Consider the following 22,419-nt stretch of genomic DNA (forward strand, 5'->3'; position numbering starts at 1 on the left):
TAAAGCAGTAGTGGGTGTGCACAAAATAGGCCTCTGTGCTGTTATTTTTCAAAAGCTTTGTTTTCCATTTTCATGGATCAGATACACATATATACACAATCTTTACTTTGTAAAATTGCCTCTTGCCTTACCAACAATTTAGTTTGCATTTGAAAGAGTGATGCAAAAAACTTGTATGAAAAATATCTCTGTTGTGAAAAAAGGGTCTTCACCTCTAGCTTTTATCCTTTACTTTGAGTTTTACCAACCTCTGCTGTTAATGTTCAGCCGTAGTTCCCAGCAGAGGGTAGGCACCCACACCAAATAAGAATGAAAATATACAACACAGTGTTAAACAGTTTTGTTCCGCTTAACCACTTGACTCTCTAGCTACAGGCTGAGGCTCCAGATTCATATTTTTATGACTAAGAGCTTACACTATCCTCATGCTCAGCTGTTGGCTACCCAGTTGTCCTCTTTTCCCTCTCAGCTGGAGTCCTTATCAGCCTCCCAGGTAGTCAGTGGTTGCATTTGGTGGGCAGCATCCATATGGTCTGCCTCATTATCATGAGGAGAGACTGTCTGAGAATGTGCTCTCAAGGGCAACATGGTTACTGCTGCACTCTCACAGCCAGCGCTGCGGTCATGATCTGGTGAGAGAGGCTAGCTGACAAAGAGACAGCCTTTTGTTGTGGTGAAGTAAATCTTACACAGCTAAGACTTCCTTTCAGACTTCCCATTTCTTTTCATCTCAGCATTACACTAAGTTTTGTCATGCATTATAACTTCCTTTATTTCTTCCCACATGCTTCCTTTAATTTTTTTAGACTAAAACCCCTTTCCTAGGATTCCCCCTGCACATTTCTCTTGGAATTTGAATAAGAATTTCAAACTGTGAAAAAAGGACACTTGGATAAAGACCTAAAACATTGGGTGCTGTTAATAGGTAAACATGCTTGGCTTAATATGCCTTTATGTGTAAAGTAATAAAGCCTGGAAGAGGGATTACATTTTATGCTTATTAAGAAGGAGAAAGTAAATAAGAAATAAACCTATTAAAGGTTAAATCTACTTAAATATAACTGAAATAAAATTTATTTGGAGGTGTATAGCAAAGTTTCCTGACCAAACAACATACCACTTTGTAATTTCTTAATTTTGTCATGTCAAAACCTGAAATTGGGATTTTATAAAATAGACTGACAAAACATTGTACAAATTTAAAGCAGATGGCAAACGATGGATGGTTTGCAAAATGTGTTTTAAAACATCTAACAAGTATAGTGTATACAACAATTTGATCCCTTTCTTTCATCCATGAATAATTTTCATGTAAGATAGTCGCAACATAATTATGTGGAAATGTTTTACTTAAGCAATGATACAACAAACAGTGAATAAAAGAGGGAGAGGATGGGTAAGACCTTAAAATGAGACAGAGGTTTATCTGTCAGCAGGAAAATAGCACTAAACATACAGCAAGATAAAAGTATGTTTATGCGTTTTAATAAGGCAGACCTAAAGATAATTGAGAAACTGCAACACAAGAGAAAATTTAGATTTCTCAAATAGTCTATATACAGGCTAACTAAGGGGGGATTTTTCAAAGGAATATAGAAAACAGTTTGTAGATATGATATGATATGCTAGTAAGGACCTTAATCCAAAATACATGCAGTTAGAATTGCATACATACATAGGTGAAGTATTGGAAATTGAAAAAGAGCTAAAGAACATACGACCATTTCAAGGTTGGCAATCTCTGAAGTAATTTATGGAGACAAGTTTTTTGTTTATTCATTTTTTTAATCAACCTGAATGCAAGCTGAGTGTTTGCAAAAACTGTTTATTTGAATACATTTGCACACCTTTTCCCAATACCCCCCCAGCAGTGCTTGTACTTTGCATTAAACAGACCAACATATTTCATTTATCTAAACAATTACAACACCAAATTTCTCAGTAACAGCAACGCACACACGTGTGTCTTCATATTTCGTGGGGACTTTTCAGTCATTTCCATTCATTTGCATGGCCTAACCCAGACACCCTGACATAACCAACATATATCTAAATCTAGCCTAAACTGAATTCACACCTTAGGCCTAAACCCTAAACCCAAGAAAACAATATTTCCTTATGGACACCAGTTCAGGTCCCAACAACTGCCTGTAAATCCCTTAGACTGTAGCATATTTTAACAAAAATTCCCCTCATACTGTCTCCACCAGGTTACAAAAACAAACCCACAGACACACATACAAATTTGGGGAAAATTGTTGATTCTCTTCATCTTGTTGGTGTTCCGTAAAAATTCAAAAAATATCCACTGGACTTGGTTTTCAAGATTTGAAGACGTTTCGCCACCTCTCCAGGAACCTTTTCAGGTATTACAGGAGACAATCCCCCCCTTAATGGCAATCCCCCGCTTTAACGACCGACCCCTAGAATCATAGACAGGTTCAGATATTACAGGCTAACGATGGAACTAAACGACCCATTCATCGGTTACCATTGCATGTTTCCAAGCAATACAAGGCCTTGTCCATATAAGACTCAAACTCACTGCGGATCCAGACATTTGAATTGAGAAAGCTTCCTGGAGAGGTGGCGAAACGTCTTCAAATCTTGAAAACCAAGTCCAGTGGATATTTTTTTGAATTTTTACGGAATGACTATGACCTGGATGACTGAGAACCTTCATCAGCATCTTGTTGGTGTTTGCAAATAACAAATGACAGCAACTTGTTTGGAAATTAACATCAATTACTCAATAGTAGGAACAATATGCTGAAAGACAGCAGTTTGTGTGATAGTAATCAATGTGTGTGTGTGTTCAGAATACAGCTATGAATAGAGCTATGCGGTAATTGGGCTTAAGCCTTTGAATAGGTAATCTACAAGAGGCCTGAGATTCAATTCAATTCAATTCAGTTTATTTATATAGCGCCAAATTCACAACACATGTCATCTCAAGGCACTTTACAGTTCAACCAGATCATACAGTCAAATTGATACAAAGTTTTCTATCTAAGGAAAACCAGTTGATTGCATTGACTCATTGACTCAAATACAATCCCCCACACTAAGCATGCTTGTAGCGACAGTGGAGAGGAAAAACTCCCTTTTAACAGGAAGAAACCTCCAGCAGAACCAGGCTCAGTGTGAGCGGCCATCTGCCGAGGCCGACTGGGGTTCAAGGAGACAGAAGCAGAGATACAAAAAGCAGCTGTAAAAGGCGGCCCCGTCCAGGAAACACACAGCCAGGCAGACGAGCTCCAAGGCAGCTCCCATGCCAGAGATGAGCATGAGATGCAGTCATTAGGTCAGCAACCATTAATTATTGTGTCTGGAAACCCTTGACTTTAATCGGCCGATTTAGTTGGGTGCTGTGCCGTGATACATGAACTTAAATTTAATATGATGCATCGTAATAGTTTATTTTTAGGTTTTCAAACTCATCATGGAGAAACAGTTTTGTTACCAATAGAGATGTTCTAAGACCATTTTTTTCTCTCCTGATATAATTCTGATGCTTGTGCTGGGGGTATTGGCAGATATAAACTACCAATATTTTAAAGGTCTGACAGATCACCCAATAATGTTTTCATCCAATCTCGTCCTGTCAATGAAAACTGAAACCCATGAGTTGTCATGTTTTCGTCATCAAAGATCCATGTTTAGCTCGTCAGTTCTCATTATCGTCATGAAAAAAAGGAGCGTCAACGAAATGATTTCATCATCGTTGACGAAAACAACACTGGTTAAAACTTGATACAACACATTTACGGTGTAAGTCAGTCTGGCTCCCTTGACCACTGACAGAAGAACAACAAGTAGTAAAAAGAGTAAAATCTCTAGCCTTACAATAGCTGCTCTATATGGCACTTCTAAAACTGGAACACACACAAACTGTAAATACCTTTTTAAAATCTTGGCAATGTGCAAATTAGGTCAGTATTTTCTCTATTCTCTATTTCCCAAATGGCGAGCTATTCTGCAGATTTCAGATGTTTGACTGATATAAGCAAACACCTAGCTCAACAGTAGTCCAAATAATGTTTCACAGGCCTGCAAATTACCAAGAAAATGTGTGAAAGTAAGCAAACTGCAGGGTGGTGGTGTTTGTAGAAAGAATTGAAACATGCATTAAAGGGGCTAACTTGGCTTATTCAAAGACTTTGTGGCGGCATCAGCCCTCCTCTACGCTGTTGTCTGCTGGGCCATGGGAGCGCAGAGTGGGACAGAAAGAGACTGAACAAACTGGTGAGAAAGGTCATTTCTGTCCTAGGCTGCACTCTGGACTCAAACTGAGGAACTGGCTGAGAGCAGGGTGCTGTCTAAGCTTACATCCATCCTGGACAACACCTGCAACAGACTGTAAAGCAGCCAAGCAACTTCTTTAGCAAAATACTTTTACACACTGTTTGTAAAAAGGAGCGCTACCGCAGCTCATTTATCACTGCTGCCATAAGACTCTACAATGGGACACTATAACGGCAATAACTTTAGCAATATTTAATGTGCAATTACTATTTAAAAACCTGCTTTTATATTTGATACCCAGTGCAATATAAATATATATATTTTATATATATATATATATATATATATATATATATATATATATATATATATATATATATATATATATATATATATATATATATATATATATATAAAAAAATATACAGTTGACAAACTGTATATACTGTATATACCTCCATGCACCTTTTCCTTCTTTTGGCACCTTCTTCTTCTTTTGTACTATTGAGCCGATGTAACAAGTACATTTCTCCACTGTGAGATCAATAAAGTCAATCATCAATCAACATTGCATTACACTGTGAGCTACAATACTTTATTAGCAAACACCTGCCAATCATGGTTCAGACAATAGTGACCGAAGTATTAAAACCAAACCAGGCAAAACGCAGCCAGAAAATAGTCTAACAGAGAAAACCGTATTGTTATCCAAGTATTGGTTAATAAAACAGTGTTCCTAAGCAGCCCTGAGTAATTTGTAACTACTCATAAATCCAATCTGCACACACATGCAAAGACAAGATGGCTCGATGCCTGTGTTTCTAAAGCTACCATGACCCTCAGTCATGCCCAGGGTCACCACAGCCATCTGCTGCAGCTGGTCACAGGTCTCTTTGGGCAGGGGATTTAGGTTAAATACACATCTGATTACATATACACATGCAGTTATCCTACGCTGATCTCCTTACCCTCTGTATAAATTAATTGTATGTTATTTTACATATAAAGACAACTTCATAGAGTTTAGATTTTAGTTCTAAACACATGTGCAAACATATTCAATGTAAATGCTCACAATGACATATGCATGTGAAAATTCACACTGACTGAAGTGCTATCAGTAAATTAAATCCATAACACAGAGTGAATCAACAAATACAAAAAGGGAGACACACAGAGGTAAGGTGATGATCTCTTGCCCCTCCCCCGCATCAGTCTCCTCTGCTCATCTTCTACACGCCCTATCCTCTCCTCACTCTTATCTCTGCTTCCTTTCCTCTCGTTTTGCTTCATCATTCCTCCTCCCTCTCCGTCTTTTTTCCCTCCCTGCCACGTCTTATCTTCATCTCTCTCCTCCCATCACCGTTTCTCCAAGCAGCCTCCTCTCACCAATTTCAGACTTTAGCAACCGCTGCAGCGTGTAGGTTAGATGCCTAGCGTTGCTATAGCAACCGCCTCTCTGCTCCAGATTACAATGTGACTTTGTCTCCTTGTCGCTACATAAAATGTCTGCTCACTTGAACATCTAAACAAATATGTTTCCCCATGTCTTGCGTTAGTTTTTTTTTTTTCACTCAGTTTCACTATGAGATACTCTTATTTTATCGATATTTGCTACACATTATTTTGAAGTCATCATTTTTTTTAAAGCTGGAAAACAGAAAACCTTAACCCACTTAAAGCTCACAACCTGTAACGTATATTTGATCTAGCGCTTTGTATACAGCGAATTATTTCCTTATGCAGGTCAGCACAGACACTAAAAAAATGTCCACTCAGAGATTGCTGTGACATATTGGGGTATATCCTATGAGTGAGTGTAGTCACTAAGAGCGAACCTTTGGAATCTGAACTCCTCCCAATGTGCAGGTGGAGACAGGTTGACATTTGAGTGTGTGACAAGCACTCTATCATGGGCGAGGACAGATTACAGTCATATTCATATCTCCTCTGGACACCTGCTAATGATTTTATAATTACAGAAGACACTCTCTGCCTCTGCTTTGCCCTGGGGTATTCACACGAGCATGAAGTAAAACAGCCAAACACACACATTCAGCACTCCTCCCAGATAGTCTAGCAATCATTCCTTCCGCCGTTTTCCCTAATGGAAGCTGACATTATATCAAACACAATAAAGGATTTCATTTACTGCTCTTCATTAACCCGCACACATCAGCCCCAGAAGGTAAACACCCCACCGCCACCATGGCGCACACAACTTAGCCAGTGTGAAAATTTAGCTAGAATATACAAGACAAATCTTCCCATTAGTTTGTAAAGTTAAAGAGATGTATTAAGAATTTGCCTGGTAGGTGGAATGGGATCAGTAGAGAAACTGCATGGTGTCATGCAGCAAAGCGCCATTGACTTGCAGCTATATGGTCCTAATTTAGAACCAGGACTTGAGTATTTCTATATGTTCTCCCCATGCATGCATGGGTTCTCTCTAGATACTCTGATTTCCTCCTAAGTCAAACAAAACACAAAAAAAATCTAACTGCTAGATTAATCGTTCTCTCTCATAATTTCCTGTAAGTTGAAGTGTGTGAACGTGGTTGTGTGTTCTTTTTTTTCTGTGTTTCTCTTTGATGGAAAGGTGATTTGTCCGTGGTGTACCATGCCATTTGCCAGTAACTTCTGGAAAAGTATACCGGTGTCTCTTTGACCCTGCAAGGATAAGCAAGTATACTCAGTACTCGAGTTGAGGCGGGATGAGGGGCGATGGCATTCCCCTTCTAAAGAAAAATCCTAAAAATCCTAAAAATCAGCCCCCTTCTCAAATGGCCATGTCTCCCTTCCGCGGCGGAGGGAGACATGGCTGTTGTTGGGCTCGCTGTCTGAATGACGGCGCGCACTGATACGAACAGAGAGAAAATAGGACCAATTGATAACGACGTGTGACTTTTTCCACTACAATGTTTTTGGGATGCGAAAATATCACTCTTTTGGACACATAATGTTTTGGGAAGAGAAAAGTTTTATTTCGCTGTTCCTAAAAACCTGCAGGACTACTTTCGGCTTGACCAAAACTGGACGATAACTCTGCTCACAGGACGCTGCCAGGGGTAAGTCAGTGTGATTGCATGCCGCTGGTGATCGGGATGCCATACAGATTCATGTCAAAAATACCGAACTATCCCTTTAAACCAACCAGGTAAACTACTCAACCATAACTTCTATCGCTCCTGCATCAAGCTTACAAGCTTACAATTTGAAATATGTTTAGTGGGTAATGACTGACATCCAATTTCTTCTGGAACACAAGGGCATTCACACTGAAAGGACAGATGTCAAAAAACGAAACTGACATGAACGCTATCAAAAACGAATTTGCTCAGCTCATTTCCTTTGGTTTATGTGGCCCAGAGGTTTTAACCGGTGTGAAAAGGTGAACTCATAATGTCTAAATGGCTGCAAATTAATCATAGGCATGTGAAAAATGTCAGAGATCTAATAGCCCTTTAACTGTTTTGATCTTGAATTGTGGAGGCCATCTGTGAATAAAATATGAAACCTTTTCTTGCTGAATAAAACAAATCCTAGAACTGGTGTAGGTGCATTGCTTATTTACAGAACATGCAATACTTTTCATTGTGATTATATACTACTATTACAGCAACCAGCACATTCAACTGAATTTTATAAGGTAAGGCTTGGTCTAGTTTCACTTAAGTTATTGATACAGCACCAATTCACAACACATCGTACCAGGGCAATTTACTGAAACAATTAATTGAAATCAAAGACAGCTTAAGATCGCACAGAATTAGGAAATGCAGAACTTGCTCCTCCTAAATTAGCATGTAGTAAGAGTGCACAGTTGCTTGCTTGTGTCCTTATCTCTGCAGCATTCCCTTACACCAAGAAAGCATGAAGCAACAGCACAAAGGGAAAGCACCTTTTTCACAACAACATCCAGCAGTATATTCCCCTTGCTTTGCTTTGAAAACCCTTTGTATATTTTGTACTTTGCTTACTCCTTATCCAAAAATTTGCATTAATAGATTGAAGGTATAGAGGACAATAATCTAGTTTATGATGGATGCACATCAATTTTATGCTACGTTGATGTGCAATCTGAATTGCTTTGGTATTTTTGAGACTGATGCTTTGACCTCTTTACAAGAAGCTAATCGGCATTTTATCTAAAAATAGCATCTTCCAAAATAAAAGATAACTGATGCATGCTGCTTTAGTGCATTTCTTTTTTTTTTCTTTTTCAGGAGTGGGATTGATGTACTTTATATTTATATTTTTAAATCACACTTAACTCACTTTGGAGGGTAACATGTATGAGAGAGGGACTCAACTTTTGTTAAAATGGAGTACACAACTAAATTTGTTGCATGTCCATAAATGCACAAAAAAAAAGCTTGCACATTTGCTGTTGTTTTTTCTTTTCTTTCCCTGTTACTTAAATACAACATTGTGCGGTGGCTAATTTGCACAAGAAATAAACACCTGTTATGTTTGAACAACTTAATTAAAGGATAAATCATTTTCAGGTTGAGATATCTCACAAAGAAATGTTTTACAGAGCTGCAGTTAATTGTATAGTGTTTGAAAAAAATAAAATTTCTTCTTGATGAAGTACCGTAGTTTTTCCAATATGAAAAAAAAGGCTGGTGGATGTCATTAGATGAACCCCTAACGTTTTGATAGAAACTAAGAACTGGTTAATGAAACAACCAGACTTTTTATTGGTTATCTTAAGTTTTAGATAACCAATAAAAGTGTGTCTTAAAGAAAGGTGGTAGGGGGGTCTCAAGCAGATCCAAAGAAGGTCCAAAGCCCTTCAAAAGCAGCAACTGCCAATGGAAAGATTTTTACCCACCCCCACTGTGATTTTTGCTCCTTGATACATGATGTTTTAGTCGATACGCAGACAGGCTCCCAATATAAGCTTTAGAAATTCCCAAAGACAAACAATAAATTTTGCATGTATTATACATCTATAAATATATTATTTAAAAACTCCTAAATTGATCAAATTTGGTATCAGCTGGTTAACATTTTACATTAATTGTACATTCAGTCCCAACTCTGTTTCTGTTGCATACTGTGGTTTTAAGAAGCTACAGTGCTGTCTCACAGAAAACCACAAAAATGCCTGCTTAGTGTGAAGACAATAAATAAAAGCACCAATTGGCTTTCTATAAAATTTAACAGTTGGCCTGCAGGAAGAGAAAGCTAAAGAGGGAGAGAGAGACTGAGCTTAAGTGAGACGCAGATAAAGCAGGGCATGACAGCGGCCTTGGGCAGGGCTGAATCCCTCTTCTCCTGTTTTCTTGTTGGCATGTTCCACATCTCCAGGCTTTTAAGTGATTAGGGAGCTGCTAACACCGTGCTGTCCAAAGCATAGCTCCATGCAGATGTTCATTTGTATGCCAATAAACAAACGTGTCCTCTAGATTAAAGCTTCAATGCACAAGGCAAATTCAGCACAGTGAATGGCATTCTCCATGCTCATGTCATCAGTGTCTTGCCCCCTTTTCAGCCAGAGCCCTGTTGCCCATCCGAACTGCAACTCGCTTCAACATCTCCCAGATGGATAAGAACAAATCAGCAAAGCTAAAACTGGTTGAATAAAGAAAAAAAACATAAAATAAAAAGGCAATTTTTGTGAAAGTAAATGCCCAATTTTAATAAATAAGGCAGAAAATGCTGTAGTTATGTCTCATGCCCCCAATTTCACCGATCAATCTGCAATTTCCAGCCTTTACTCTCTTTTTGTAAACATCCTGCAGGTCTCATTATCCCTTCTCTCTCTCATTCCCCTCCTCTTTTGCTCCCTCCTTTCAATCTTTGCTTCACTGTCTCTTTCTTTTTTAGCCTGACACTTCCCCTTGGTAAAAGCAGTTAAATCACTCTGTGAATATTCCAATCCCAAGATAAGAAAAGAAGGCTTTGTCCTGCTGCACTCTGGGTAATGCTGTTTTCCATTGTTGGATGACAGGGCTCCATAGAGAAGCAGGTTTTAATGCTGATACCATCTCCACCCTGTATGGACACAATGCCAGATAAAAACCCCTATCCAGCATGACATACACATGCCAACATCCCCAAACAGGGCGTAATCTGGAGAGGCGGGAAGCAGAAAGGTGGTGTAGTGCAAAAAAGAGACACAAAAGATAAACAGGTCACAGCAATATGAATGCTATCACTCCATCACAGCGAGAATTGCAAATATATTAACCAGGTCTAATGTTGTTCTTCTATAACCACACTGACCAGTTTTGCACAATCTGAATCCCCATATCGTATCCAACTGCAGCGTTTGTGTGACATTTGTGTTCCCTTCATCCAAGCAAAAGAATCTGGTTAAAGTCTTCCAGATAGACTGAATTTAATTTCCCTGAGATTTTTCAAGCCATTTTACCTTAGCTACTCCTGAAAAGTCAACCACCCCATACCCTCTCCCACCAACTGACCGGGTGCCCAATCAACAATCAGTGCCGGCCAAAGGAAACCTGTAATTTTCGACCCTGTAATCATTTCTATCAGATGCTTTGCTGTCCTTCACAATGATTTGAAAATTTAAATGACAAGGGGTACTTTGGTTTAATATGTCTGCAGGCAGGCACCGAGGACTGCATGGATACAATACTGAATGAGGCAGAACCTGAACCCCAACCTACAATATAACCAACAACTCACCACTCAGAAATGTATGGAAATGTGTTTTCCTTAAAGTGGATGTGTTTTACTTTGTCATTGTATCTCTGTCTAATTACAGAGATAGACCTGACGTCTTAATTTGAACTAAATCAGCTGTATTTATACACACTTCAAGTAAGTGGACTTTACGATATATTCTATTATTCTACCATTCACACACTGATGTTGACGTTGTAGCCACAGCTGCCCTTGGGCACACCAACAGCAGCAAAACTTTCATACACATTGCGCTAGGTTCATACTGCGTACATTGAGTAGCAAAGTGTTTGCTGCTTCATCTTTGATGCTTGTGCACATTAAGATCAGATGCGAAGAGGTACCAAATACCTCAAACAAGTATGGACATCAAAGCTATGGTGGACGTGCGTCCGTAGTCGCCATACTAAGAGCTATATATCTAAAAGACGTCAGCAGTTAGGAAGGAAACAGGAACAGAAATGTGGATTATTTGTGTGAGTAACTGGCTTAATGAGAAAAAGTAGCCTCAGGTAAGCCTAAATGTTTTGATTGAACTAAATAAGTCACACTGAATAGTAACCGTTAAAGCTCATAAAGGCAATGCTTTGTGCAGAGCTAAACTGTCATAGTTCGGTCAGTATTAGAAATTAAACTTTACCTTTTGATTGCAGGCAATATTTATGCCTTGTTGCTATATATATATATATATATATATATATATATATATATATATATATATATATATATTTGTAAAATTTTTGGTTGAGTACTGTAATACTGTAACTAATGTTCATGTACTTCTAAAAAAGAAGTTTTTAATAGAAATTGTACAAAATATCTGGGTTTTCTCAAAAGAATAAAACAAACAAACATGTAATTTTGTGCTTGTAATAAAGAATTGAGAAAAGGGGTGTTTGGGAGAAAAAAGGGTGGTTTATTTTATCGATAATATAGTTATTGATTGTAATGCCCTCATTGTGAGTAATTAATTACAGAACCTATAGTTAACTTGATAAAAAATATTTATCACATCCCACCTTTAATATACATATATACTCCCCCAAATTAAATTAATAAGAATCTGGTTCGATAAGGATTAGTTGCAAAAAAGAGGATTTTAAAGTTAACTTTTAATCAGGTATTAAATATACTTTTCATTAAGCCCACACTTCTTTATTCAAAACATTTTTCTAATCGTCTGTAATATTCTAATCTCAAATGGCTCCATTCCCACACCTTGAAGATGTTTTCACTACAAGATATTTGTCATAACTGACAGGCTGTCAATGGAGGGAGCAGACATTTACAGCCAAGAACATAAACAGAAACATATGTGATTCAGGTCTCGTTTGTGACCCATGCATCATCTATATTTTTCTTCTCTCTTTTTGCTATAAAAAGATTGAAAATTGTTTACAAACTTGCTTTTGGCTAAAATAATGACTGATAATCCCTAAATATTTAAAATCTGTCTCATATAATGCTAACAACCAACTTAGAAAGTAGATGTTTCTTGATTAATAAAAAGAAAAAAAATGAATTCCCGTGAGTTTACTCTGAATGAACGACCCAAAGAGAATCAGGTTTACCCTTTAAAAATGACATTTCATGGATTCTGACTGTGTGGTGAAATGTGAAAATCAGAGTTTGCAACATGGCTGGCTGGATTTCTCCGACTATTGATTCTCATCTTCTGTGAGGCAGGGGATCGATCAAAGGATTTAGACATGGGGACACTTTCTAAACATTCCCTCCAAGAAAGGAGGCAATACCCTCCTGACAGAAAGCTTACGGTGATATTTAATTTTTCATAATTTGTACTTTTTTCCATATCAGTATTTTTACTTTTCTGTAAGAACATCATTAAATTGACATAATTCTTAAATCTCCTGCAGTTTTTCTTGAGAACAAATATTTGACACTGAAACTAAACACAAAGGGATGAAGCTACAGAGGTGCATCAGTGGCAAGCAGAATAAAGCGAAGAAAAAGGGAGAAGAAATGTAAGTAGGGCAATTCAACACCGTCAAGCACCACTTAAACAAATTACAGTAGCTTACAATCAAGATACTGAAATTACAAAACTGTTGGGTCACCACAGCAACGAGAAGTCTAATCAAAGCTGATGGAATGAGAAGAGAGAAGGAGATGACAGAGATGAAAGAAAGGTTGCAGTCAAAATGAAAATGTATGTTTTGAAATGGAGAAAAATGAACTTTGTTCGCCAGCCTGTTGTAAACCGTTGATGTATATTAGTATTCCAGAGTTATATATATATAGATATGATGTCTCGATTCGATTGAAAGTTATGGGGCGAGGCAAAGTTTAAAATAGCATTTTGTGGTGTTGCTTTTTTCTTGAGTGTATCACTTTCAAACGTGGCCAACAGGCAATGTATATCAATCCGTTGTGGCAGCCATCAATGAACAAAGATCTATGCAAGATCTCTGTATGCTTACAAAGTCAAACTTATTGAAAACACTTGCACTCTGAAAAACCACTTCTCATTACCTTAAACTTAAGGAATTTCAAAACTCTGCAAACTTATCTTGCATTCGGTTGAATCTATGAGCATGTGAGTAAATTGGTTTAGCACTAAAAATAGGTAACTTACTGAAAAAGCTTTTAGCTTTCATTATTTCCTGACTTCAACAGATATACCCTCTCAAGCCATCAATCAATGCTCACAATGCCACATTTTCATATTCATGTTGTGAATTTATCTTACTTTTTCTCCTGCAGTAGGCTCCTAGGAGAGCGCCACATTTGATTCAAAAATTATTTTAGACCAGCGTCTGTCTGACGTTCGAAAAATCTTGCACGTTGAAGCACATTGGCACACGTCGACATGCGTCAAGAAATTTAGAGCATGCTCAAAATTTCCCGGTTTGCCAAAACCTATGACTAACTAGTGCATAACTTATGTATAACTTATCAAGAATTTATCTCCAACGCATATCAACGTATTTGACATGTTCCAGACGTCCACAGAATGCGTTTCTAAATTACAGCTACTGTTTAATGTGTATTGGCAGCATTTTGGTATTTGGGGGGTTCACAGGAGGAAACTGTCAGTTCTCCAGACTTCATCCCCATCATAGGGTGAGCGAGAAGGTGAGTGTGATGGATCCTCGCTGCGTTCACAACCACGGCTAAGAAACTTCCTAGCAGTCTGCAAACCTTCTTTCTTTTTTTTTTTATTCTTTTTTTTTTTTCCCGGGTGGACGGGTGGTAAAAAGCAGCTAGGTTAATACAGCGATCAAAGAAATCCAGGACACTGGCTTGTGACATTTCATGGGCATTACACTGCTGTGCACTATGCATAAGTTAGGCTGTTGGTCAACATAAGTTCTACATAGAAAGTTCAGAGTATGCCAGCGTTTTAGGGGATTCTGGGACGTCGGACATACGCTGCCTAAATTGGCAAAGTGTTACAGGGCTTTAACTTTGAAAATAATTTTTGTAGACGTGAAAGTGCATGTGCGTAAGTGAACGCAGGCTCGTGAGAATTGTAATCTGTATAATTACCGCCCTGATAATTCCAAATAAGGCTACGTCTTCCAGCGCCTTTCAGATAGTGTTCATTTAAAGAAATGGCTTTTAAAATGAAGGAGATGGACTACACCAGTTTGGAGATCTGGGTTCTGCTGACTGAGAGCTGAGCAGCAGAATTAAAGGACCAGTAAAAGCCAAGCAGTGGGGGAAAAAAATGTGTGTAGATTATATGGTTGCACTGTTACAGAAGTATAAAGAAAAAAAATAAATAAATATAAAAAATATTTAAAAGAAAAATTGTTTGATCTGAAAATGGTTTCTTAAAAAAATGCCTAGCAAAGACAAGATGGTCAATGAAAACTACTGGTTAATGTAGGAGGTGCAATAAACGATGCAAATGCTTAAAATGAGTTCTCTATAAACCATTCTGCTAAATCTGCTAAAAATTTAAAATACACACACACACACACACACACACACACACACACACACACACACACACACACACACACACACACACACACGTGTATTGTAGATCCCTAGACCACATCTGTAATCCCTCCGCCTCAGGCTCCATCTCTCTCATAACATAAAACATAAACCTAAAAATGTTAACGGTAAAAGTCAAATTTGGCAAATTCAGACAGACCCAAACCCAAACATTTTGTTTATAACAAAGCCAAAGAGCTGCCATGGAATATAAAGATATAATTTATAATTGCAGCATTGTATAATATGAAATGATTAGACCTAATTTATACCAGATTTTAAGATGAACAATTACTTCTAATAACAAATGAAGTCATTTAGTGAAAATATAGGTTTGATAACAGCTGACGGACTGCACAAGAGTCAAGTCTGGAGAACTCATAAAATTTTTTCGTGCCTGAGAGAAGATTAGAAATAACAGAAAATTGTGAATTGTTCATAAAAACGCTTCTTGCATGAGACCGACTGTCTTTTAGCAGTTACAGTAACAAGTGTGGGGCAGTAAACTAGCTCTGAGGTCTTCAACCCTAGACCCCAGAGTTTATTGTTTTGCATTGCTTACGTTTGGCTATGAACCAGCAAAACTGAATGAAATTATTGGGTTCTCTCATTAGCACGCATGAAGGCTTTAAAGCCTGTCAATCCCAGATTTATTTAAGTAAGCTGTTTGGAGGGACGAATAAAAAAACATCTATGATATGCAGGTCAGGGGAGTCCTGAGGGTCAGGGTTAAAGACCCCTAGACTAGCTGAAATAGACAATGAAAGGTCTGGCTGAACTTACTATAAAGGGAGTTTCAGTAGCCCAGTCTAATGGTGATAAATGCATAAATCACAGTTTCAAGGACAGTTTAAGGAAGGAAATCTTGGCTTTGTTTATCATCCTCAAATTATAAAAGCATGACTGAACATCTGCATTGACCTTGCAAACAATGAATCAGATGGGAGTAAATAAACTGTGTACAGAAAAGGATAGAATAATCAGAAGAGTATTTTTTCTGACAATAGAAATTAGAAGCATTAGGTTTTGCACAGCAATAAAAATTAACTGTAAAAAAAAAGGTTGTAGAAATAAAGTAACTGCATTGAAGGAACAATACTGGTAGAAACATCATAAGGGTCACATATAAAAATCTAATCATTACTAAAGGGACATTCTAATTTAGAAAATACTGAGAAGTTAAGCACAAATAGAAAGTGTTAAAAAAACATCATGGTGGAGAAGAAAGGGAGAGTAAACAAATAGTGAAGCGTTATAGAGAAAACACAAAAATATGTACGTTTTATAAATATCTTAAAGCCTTAAAAAACATTTATCAAATATGACTTCATTCAGACCTCACCCCTCTACTTCAAGTTGCTCTCAACAATTATTTTTTAAGAAAAGGATTAATTACCGTTCTGAATGTTGTATATTCGTTAAAAAGCCCCTGTGGCCTGCTTGATTTAGTAGAACCTTGTGAGTTAAAAAAAAAAATCTAAAAACAAAAGTAGTTTTTATGATAAAGTTTAGATATTTTCCATGGAAAGACATTTCTACATTGTGAGTCAAGATAATATTTCCTTGACATTTCAATTTTATCTAATGCCATCTCCTCTCAGAGGAGGAGGCTACAGAGACAGATTATGAAGTAACATTTTAGATTCACACTTTACAGACAGTAGATCCTAAATGTTTAACTAATTACATTGGAATATTTTCTTCCGTACATTACAATTTTTTGAGTGCTGCTGATTGACTTCTGACTTGATATGGTCAAGAGAGGTTTCCTTTTGTGTTATATACCTGATTTACTTCTGATTAGCTGAACTTACTTCTGGACTTGATAGTTTAATCCAATTCCAATTCAGTTTATTTACATAATGCCAATTCAAGACATATTATATAGTTAGATTGGGTCAAAGTTTTCTAAGGAAAGCCTGCTGATTTCTTCGAGTCACGGACTTGACAGCAATCCCTCACATCGAGCATGCAAGCAGCAACAGTGGAGAGGAGAAACTCTCTTTTAACAGGAAGAAACCTCCAGCATAATCCTTCTGTGTGAACCCATTTATGCCTAGGCCGACAGCACTAATCTATAAATGCTTTCTGTTTTAGAAAAGTAATAGTAGCTCTCTTAGGAGGCTCTATCTGGAGCAAAAAAAATATTTTTCATGTCAAAGGGATGAAAGACAGCACATACAGTTAGACACAGTAAAAGCGGAGCCCACAGCTTTGTCTAGGAGAGAAACAGGACTAAGCACTGAAAAACAGGCCGAACTCCATCATCTAAGGCCAGATGAAGCTACTATGATGAGAAAAAACAGCCAGAACATAAAGACCAGAACCAGAGAACAGAGATAGAATGAAGCAGAATGATGAAAAGTGGTCTTTATGTCCACTAGCTGTCTAAACATATAGCAGCACATCTATAGAGATAGCTCAGGATAAACGCAGCCACTCGAACTATAGCTTTATCAAAAAAAGAAAGTTTGAAGCCTAGCCTTCAAAGAAGATAGGGTGTCTGCCTCACAAACTAATACTGGTAGTTGTTTCAATAGCAGAGGAGCCTGATAAATAAAAGAGCTGCTTACCATTCTACTTTTAGAAATTCTAGGATCCACCAGTAATCCTACAGATTGACAGCGAAATGCTATGTTAGGGACATAAGGGACAACACAGATGTCAACATAAGATGGACACATCATTGACATGAACACATCCTTTTGATTGAACTCTGGGGTTTGTTGTGCCTACTGTTCTCCTTTAAATTTAAGTTCAGAGTATTTTATTTATGTAATGCCAATTTGCCTGCGATGGACTGGCTACCTGTCTAAGGTGTACCCCGCCTCTCGCCCGTAGACAGCTGGAGATAGGCAGGAAGAGCAATCTCATTTTTACAAAAAAGCAAACATTCCCAGATGTAATGAAACTTTATGAATAAAAAAAAAAAACAATTGTAATCAACACAGTAATATTCTATTCAATTTATGCAACACAATCCAGTCAAGTTATGGGTTAAATACAATAAAAAAAAATCAATTTAAAAACGTTTAGATTATTTCATTATGTTTTATGGCTACATTTCATTTAAAAATTTTGTTTAGATTCAGCAGATGGACTTAGAGACAAATATACAGTAATGCATGTATCTGCACAACCGTCCAGTTTCTTAATATTTTAACTGACACAGTGAGAAATGTTATGGACGGGAAAAAATATTTAATGATGACCAAAAAGAAATAAACATGCAAAAAAGGGGGAGGACATAAAAACAAAGCAATGAGTGAGGGTTGTGACATCCCTTCATTTAAGTCTGTTTTACTAGAATCTGAATTTTGAATCTGTCCATGGCAGCCTTGATGAGATTAATGTATTCTGTGGATAATGGAGCTGGCAGTCTTGAGGGGTAGGCTGAGAGTTGCCAAAATGATTCTCACTCATTTCCTCTAAAGGACCAATTACGTCAAACACAGACATTATGAAAGGAGTCGAACTTGGAAAAAGTAAAGAAACACTTCTGACATTCGGTCTCAACTCTACAGGTCATGCTGTACCTCTCAAGGGGAATTCATTGGAAGTTCAAAACAGTTCATATACTTATTATATGAAACAACTAATACAGTTTTCACTGAGATAAAAACATTTTAGACATTTTCACAAATGTAAACATTGCAGGGCATTGCTTTGTATTGTTGAATATATTCAACAGGTGTTCCAGAAGCAGGATGCAACTGAACATGTATGTGTAGAGAGCCAATGCATGAATATTACTATTATGTATGAGAGTGGGTGGCTGAGTGGAGATGAAGGGAAAAACAGAGAGGAAAGAAGAGAAAGAAAAGGGGGAGACTATGTTGTCCTATGATGAAAGGCTTGATTGATTAGAGAGTGATGATTGCAGTAAATGGCCTGGAAGATGGCTCCATCTCTGTTTCCCTTCCCCCCCATCTCTTATACCTTCCCCCCCCCACACACCACTTCCTCTCTCTGTTTAGCTTTCTCTGCCTCACCCCTCTCCCTCTCCTGGTTTCATCATGGCAACCCATCAGCAGAGTGCCCCTCTCTCCTTCCTAATGGCACAGCTATTAGCAGTAATGCATTTCCCAACGTACAGCAGCTGCCACATCACAATCTGAATGAAAGGACATGTCTTCCTCTATCTCCACAATCTCCGTCCCGTCTTTCATCCAATCTCGTCTACCAGTTCCGAGGTGCCACGCTTCATGTCAACGCCTCTTCATCTATGTCAAAGCAGTCATCATCAGAGCAGCAGTGTGACGTGGAGGGAGAGCGGCTGATGATAATGTAGCAGATAATGTATTGACGACCATGTCATCAGGCTCAAAATGATGATGATCAGAGAAAATGTTCCATTTTGTCAAATTCAGCTGTTGTTTTTGAAGATGTTCCTTTGTGGTTAATCTAAGAAACACCGTCTGATACCATTTGGACTTATGTCAAGATTCACAACCTGCTTCATTAAACTTTAAACAACTGGGAGTCAGAGGTAGCTCACAAATAACATCTCTGAACCAACAATCTGTCATTTTAAACCAATCTGAAATACACAGCCTAAAACTACTGCTGTTCAAGCATACTTGTGTTTGCATCTGAGTTTTTCTTCTCTTTAATTTAGGCTACTAAGAGTCATACATAGCGGGAGGATTTTAGCAATATCTGAGAAAGTTCCAATGTGACCTGAGTTTTTTCAGAGAGACACTTCTCTGCCTCTTCCTCAACAGTTGCTGATAACTTTGGGTTTTTTTTACACTTTCTGCAAATAAGACTATTATTAACTGAATATATTTGAAAAAATAAATAGGGCTTAAACTAAAAGCATGCATAAAAGATACATGAGAAAATAAAAAGATTTTTGTGGAGTATCAAATCACGACTTAGAAGTTTGTTCACTTTGGATGAACTCCTGTACTGAATAATATGCTCATACTGAGACTAGTGCTGTGGATTACAGGGTTCCGCTGGGTCATACTGTTACCTTTGCCCTTTTTTCCATCTGCTTGACTTGGCCAGTCTTTACTGTGACCCATCCACTGTGCAATTGTTCCTATTACCGGTAGTGTTTTTTTTGTAATAGCTGTACTGTTTTTTTTTCTTCTTTTTTTCTGCAATACTCAGCTCTGAGATGAAAAACCCAGTATTGTTACTGGCTCACAAAGTAGGCTGTGTGGTGTAGAGTAAGGTTTCGTGAAGCCAGTGGAAAAGGGACAATCTGATAGTTTTTTCTCTAAACCTCTTTTTTGGAGGAGGACTCCTTAGCCAAAAGTTTGAAGCGTCCTGCATCTCCTGCTTAGACCAAATAAGATCGTGATACATGAACACAATTATCTTTAAAAGATTTGAATAAAGGAATGAGCAGTGGCACCGCTTGTAGTGCTGTTGCCTTGCAGCAAGAAGGTCTTAAGTCTGATTACTGTGCTGGTTTCTTTTTGCACAGAGTTTGTGAACATGTGTTGTCTCTTGGTACTCTGGCTTCCTTTAACAGTCCAGAAACATGACTGTTAAGTTGATTGATGTCTCTAAATTTGCTTTAAGTCTGTGTGACCATGAGTATATATATCTCTGCACACGCTGGTGACCTGCCTGGTTCTGTTGGAGGTTTCTTCCTCTTAAAAAGGAGTTTTCCTCCCCGCTGTCACTTCAAGCATGCTTGGTGTGAGGGATTGCTTTTGAGTCAATGATTTCTTGCAATCAGCTACGAACCAATCTGACTGTATGATCTGGTTGAATTGTCTCTATAACACATGTCGTCTCTAGTCTTGAGACGACATGTGTTGTGAATTGGTGCTATATATATATATATATATATATATAAAAAAAAGGCACCAGCCCCCCGTGATCGTGACAGACGAGTGGTTGAAGATGGGTGGATGGTTTTAGTAGAAGATCAGTTTCGATAATTTATAAAAAGCAGCAATGGTTGAAAATGTTTCAGTGAATAACATACTGTAGTTGTCGGTTGACAAAAAAAATTACTTTGCATCTGTTAATATTTTGCTTCTTTACTGTCATTTAATTGGGTTTGGGATTATTTTCTTCATTTAAATATTTAAAACCTAAACATTTTCTGTTAATGTCCCCTCTAATGTGTCTCCACACTATTTTTGTAAATAGAAGTTAAATGGGGAAAAAATAATAATTGAAAGACACTAATATCTTATTTTGAATTGGCAAACACACAATAAATCAGACCTTGCACAGAAATGCATGTTGGCTCGAGTAAAAAAAAACAACACAAATAAAAGCTAAATTTTGGGGACTGGTTAAAAAAAAGAGGACCAACAATCTTCTGAAAGCACATGGACAAAAGAACAAACAACAACAACAAAAAAAGGTCATATGCGGATTCTTCTTACAAAGACTTTATAGTCCCCTGCACTTTGTCTGCCATATTCTGAGAAGAAAAGAAAGAATAAATATGAAATTTGGCTTTATGTCTGCTCTTTGTCTTTTATTTTTATGAGGATTTTAAAGAAGCAGTGAAAATCACTGCCACCTTGGACTGACTCTGCTGCCAGCGCCATATTCAAGTGCCACAGAAGGACAGACTCCTGACCTTGAGAAATCATCAGCTTGCTGACAGTGAAATGTCTATTTCACACGCCATTTCTTTCCAAAGGATTTAAAACCCTGAACGACCATCGCAACAGTTATTACAAATAACATTTTGCCATCCGTAATGTCCAGCCGGTCAGACAATGGCTCTGCTATTAGGCCTGGAAAAAAAGAAAGGGGCGAGTTTAAACCATCACTACCATCACAGCTGCCATGGCAGCCGCCAGGAGGACAAGGTGTGGCGTTGTTAGCAGTTTGGCAAGAGAAGCTTGTGGGTCCAGGCCTGGTATAAATGTTATTATTTAACACCCACTATTGTGCCCATTGTATCTCAGAAAAATGCCCAAACCTATCGAGTTAGCAGGTTTGTATCATTTATAAAAGCACACCATAATAACTTATAAAAAAACTTATTCAATATGACATACTCTATACTATCCTTTAGAATCCATTGGAAGTGTAAATTAAGAAAATCTTTGTGAGAAAGATTGTAAAGATCAAAATACTGCAATGACTTGGAGGTGTGCACAGCCTTAAAGGTCCCATATTATGCTACATTTGAAAATAAAGAAAATGAACACAGAGGCCCCTAAAGCATGCTTTTGCTGTTTGTCCAGGAAAATTCCTCTCAGATGACAGATGGCCTTTACCACCCTGCCCTTCCGAGGGCTGTGCCCCCACAATCTGCAATCATGACACCCAGTCGTAATGATAGACTAGGAGCATGGAGCATTAGATGAAGTCTCCTAAAAAAATGCTCCTAATGACATCATAAAGGGCATGCATTTCAAACACACCAATTTTGAGCACAGATTAACTAAGAGGTAGAGAAAGGCGATGTTAGAGGTTGGTTTTTCTCATTTGTGAACTTGAAATTACCAAGTACAAATTCTCCTGATGGCATTAAGCCATCTTCATCTATTTCACTGATAGTTTGAAATAGATGACTGAGGACAGCAGGTGTTTCAGCTAAGTAAAATATGGCAGTGGTTTGGA

The 22,419-nt window shown here is 37.8% G+C and overlaps 1 protein-coding gene across 3 annotated transcripts in view; it reads right to left on the reverse strand.

Moving 5' to 3' along the window:
• Positions 1–22,419, reverse strand: part of cacna2d2a (calcium channel, voltage-dependent, alpha 2/delta subunit 2a) — a 260,234-nt gene that overhangs the window by 112,395 nt on the left and 125,420 nt on the right. The window lies entirely within an intron of this gene.

This window comes from Cyprinodon tularosa, unplaced genomic scaffold (assembly GCF_016077235.1).
Source record: "Cyprinodon tularosa strain WSP-4 unplaced genomic scaffold, ASM1607723v1 ctg85, whole genome shotgun sequence".
In the NCBI taxonomy this organism is placed as follows: domain Eukaryota; kingdom Metazoa; phylum Chordata; class Actinopteri; order Cyprinodontiformes; family Cyprinodontidae; genus Cyprinodon; species Cyprinodon tularosa.